This window comes from Heterocephalus glaber, unplaced genomic scaffold (assembly GCF_053883595.1).
Source record: "Heterocephalus glaber isolate CG9 unplaced genomic scaffold, H.glaber_assembly_v1.0 deba00000470, whole genome shotgun sequence".
Lineage (NCBI taxonomy): Eukaryota > Metazoa > Chordata > Mammalia > Rodentia > Bathyergidae > Heterocephalus > Heterocephalus glaber.
The window spans coordinates 19,034,364-19,038,432 of record NW_028258145.1 but is presented as its reverse complement, the minus strand read 5'-3'; the positions used below and the strand labels follow the sequence as shown (position 1 = coordinate 19,038,432).

General features: G+C 28.5%; 1 non-coding gene across 1 annotated transcript; it reads left to right on the top strand.

Annotated features, from left to right (window-relative positions):
• The first annotated feature begins 3,234 nt into the window (after positions 1-3,234).
• Positions 3,235-3,340, top strand: LOC147829801 (U6 spliceosomal RNA). Its single transcript, XR_015448574.1, has one exon. It is a non-coding gene; the product is annotated as a U6 spliceosomal RNA (small nuclear RNA).
• The last annotated feature ends 729 nt before the right edge of the window (positions 3,341-4,069 follow it).

Below are 4,069 nucleotides of genomic sequence, written 5' to 3'. Positions count from 1 at the left end.
TCCTTACCTTAGTTCTGCCATGTCTCAGAAGGGTACCAAATGTGTGTGGGCTTTCAAAATCCGATCTTTAGAAGTATATAGTATTTCCACAGTAATGATGTTCTTCTGCCATCCGATTTCAGAATCATCTGAAAAACCACTCAATAAGATGCTTAAAACTTCTTTCCAGGTCATAGAAAATAATAAAATATACTGCATTCACATACTTCAAAAATACTAACTAAATATATTTAATCAAAGAAAAATAATTGAATAAGTAAAGTACAAAATTTCACTAAGGATCATTCATTAATTCTGAGTGGTAATGATGTTCCAAATGCTCACCCAGTCCCTAAAGCTTCCAAGCAGATTGTGTCCACATAAGTTAAGGTATAAAGAAAATATTAGAAAATAAATATTAAATACAGCTTCTGGTACTGAAAACTGCCATAAGGAAACATTTTTTTGAAGACTTAAATTACAAAAAAACTGGAGACAAAAGGAAGTAAGAAAATCCCTCTTAGATTAGGATATTTCAACAGAAACGTGATAGAGGCCAGAATCAGCTGTAAGTACAACTCTGGTTTACTAGGGAGAAAGGCAGTACTAAAAGGAGAACAGTGCACGACAGCCCTGAAGCACACTGGATAAAAATGAACAAATCAGATAAAATTAATGCAGAGCTAAGCAGTGTTGTTTGAGAGCACTGTGTTGTAGAATATTAACATTCATTAAACAAATGTATAAATTTATCACAGTACTAAATTGATGCATAAAATTCTAATCTTTTACCATCCTCTCTCAAAACATGTGAATCTTGCCAAAGAAATATAAGTGGAAGAAACAAAACCATGGATAAAAAAGGTAAGAAAATTTTCAGAATAAAAAAGTAATGGAAAGCCAGGTGTGGTAGTCCAAAATTGTGATCCCAGCACTTGAGAAGCTGAGGCAAGAGGATTGCCAGAAGTTTGAGGCCAGCTTGGGCTACCTAGTGAGTTCAAGGCCAGCCTGAACTACATAGTGAAAACCTATCTAAAAAAAAGAAAAATGTAATTTGATACTTGAACCATTGTGTTCAATGTTATTTTATTTATTTATTTATTTATTTATTTATTTATTTATTTATTTATTTATTTTTTGGTACCAGGGATTGAACTTGGGACCCTGCAATGTTATTTTAAAAGTACTACAGCTAAATCAATGATATTGACTATGAAATAGACATGAAGGTCACAAAAAGAAAGGAGATAGTAGCAGGTCTAATTGTATATAATTAAAGTAGGGGGCATCCCATCTTTGGGCAAAATAACAATACGTTTCCATCCATATATTTTGTTGAGAAAATTGGATAACTACTTAAGGAATAAGGATCAATTGGTGTCTCTCCTAGTATCTTAAAAGAAAAACAATTCCATTAGAACTTGAAAGTTAAATGCTAAAAATAGAACCATAAAACAAAAAATAAAGATGAAATGTTAAGGTTCATGACTTTTCATAATTAATAAAAATATTAAAATAATTAAAAGAAATATAATGTAGAGATATTAAAATATGAATGTGAAACTAGGATAAATATTTGTAATATTTCTGACTGAGAATGGCAAAAGCCTTAATATATTAATTCACTATAGAAAAAATATCCGTATAGAAATACAGTTAATATGTACATCTAGGTTTTAAAAGAAAAATCATTTGCCAAAGTCATCTAGAAGGAATATTGAAATAAATAAAATATAAGCAAATTATAGCTTTTAGAAAATCATAAATTCTCTCTATATAAATTATAATTAAAAACTAGCTGCTATGGATAACAGTGAATGATAAATAAGTTGCTATTCATTATGTTAATTGCTACTATTCTCCAGGGGAATTTGGCTTTCTATATACAAGGAATGCTTTATAACTGCCTCTTTATCTTTCAAATAAAATTTCTACACTAGGTGTGATGGCCCATATCCTTAACTCCAGCTACTCAAGAGGTTGAGATAGGATCATCACAAATTCAAGGTCAACCTGGGCAAGTTAGCAAGAATTTGTCTCAAGGAAAAATAACAAAGTCGGACAGGCCAGGTCAGTGGCAGTGTTTTCATCTAATATGCAAAAGGCCCTGGATTCAATCTCTAGTACTCAAAAACAAAAACAAAAAAAAAGAAATTTCAAAAAACACATTAATTACTTAAATCATTGTTAAGATCTCTAAAAAGCTATTATGCAAACACTAAAGTCTTTTTAGATAACAATATAAAAATTTACACAAATACACATATATACAGTTTCATTTAGCTTTTGAAAGAGTGGGCTCTTCCATATCCAAGTTCTTAATTTGAAAGAGTTGAAGTTTAGATGAAGTAAATAATTTTTCCCAAATAAAACAGGCAAAGGTTATGAATAACAGATGGATCTGAAAGTTAAGTACATGTTCTTGAATATATACATCTATTTTATAATAATATTTATTTTAAAATAAAAGTTTGAACACAGTAGTATATATAGAATAGTGTGCTATAAGCATATGTACTCAGATTATGTGATATTCATATATTTATGCTGGTATGTGCTCCTATCCTTTTACAAAATCAATACAAGAATCACACTATACATGTTTCTGCATCCAATTTATGTGTATATTTGTATACTAAATATTGAAGTAACAAATATTAAAATAAAGGTACAATGACTATATATAGGTGATTTCTTGTTTTTAATCATCTTAATTTAAAATTGTGAATTTTTTCAAAATACTACAAGTATAAAACATTGTTTTTCAATTTACAAAAATGAATTTTTCTAGGTGTCGATTTTTCACAGAAAATTTTTCTAGAATACTGGTTTAATATAAGTCCTCCAATACAAAATTATCTTTTATAGGTGTAGCTTTATGTTACAGATAATACTGTATTTTAAACAGTGTTCAAATATCTATTCTCCCTCTAATTCTTGACTGATTTCAGGATAGTTTTCATAACATTCTACTTTTCATTTTATTTTATCTCCATGTTGGTACATTAAGTGAGATCCAATAAACACAAATATTAACATCCTAAAGGGACTTTTATATTTTATATATATATAATTAAATATATATATATATTTATGATGTTTACAGTATTTAAGTATTTTCTCTACAAAGGTATTATATTCATATGTATGTAATTAAAATAGTATATTAAGGGAAATATTCATTACCAAAATTTCCTATATAACCTAAATACTAAATGTTGAGTATAGTTTTAATATGAGAATAAATACATGATGGCTCACTTTGGCAGCATATGTTAAAACTGGAATGATACAGACAAGATTACCATGAGGCCTCCACAGGGATGCCCCAAAGCAAATTTATGAAATGTTCCATGTTTTAAAAAATAAACAAATAATTGAGTGAATGACTTACTCTCTCCTTATCAAGTCTCTATTCATGGTAAAATTTGATCATGAGTTTGGATGGCCTGAAAGTTCTAGTTGGTGTTAAATTACAAGCGTGAAGATCTGGAAGGAGTTAAAGCAAGAAACTCTGAGGTTTTATAAATTTATAAGAATATACTTTCATTATGAAAATAAATAGCATTTATTCTAAAATATGTAATGCATGGTACTTTTAAAATGAAGGAGAAATGTAAGTTAGTTTTAAACATAAGATGGAGAATCATAGTACCTATGGTTAAGAATTAAATAGATCTCACACTTATGATATAACAGCTGATTTAAAGTAAAATTTTGGGGGGTGGATACATACACATGTAAATGAAGTCTATTGTATGTATGTTGAAATAAAGAAAACTAGACCTTCGAAAGCAATTATGTTTCATTCAATGGATAAGAAATTTATTATTACTTGTTAGGCCAAAGCTGCACATCTAAACATAGATCTCCATGTATTTTATTTTAGAAGAGACATTCATAAAATGTGTTACTATATAATACAGAAGATAGTATTATTTGATTATACACAAATAATGATCAAGTAGAAACAATGAAAACAAATTTTCTTCAAATATTCTAATATCTATTGTTTTAAGAAGATAAAATGAAGTTAAAATCCATTAAGGATTCTTAACTACTGTAGGAATTAATCTAACCTCATGCACCA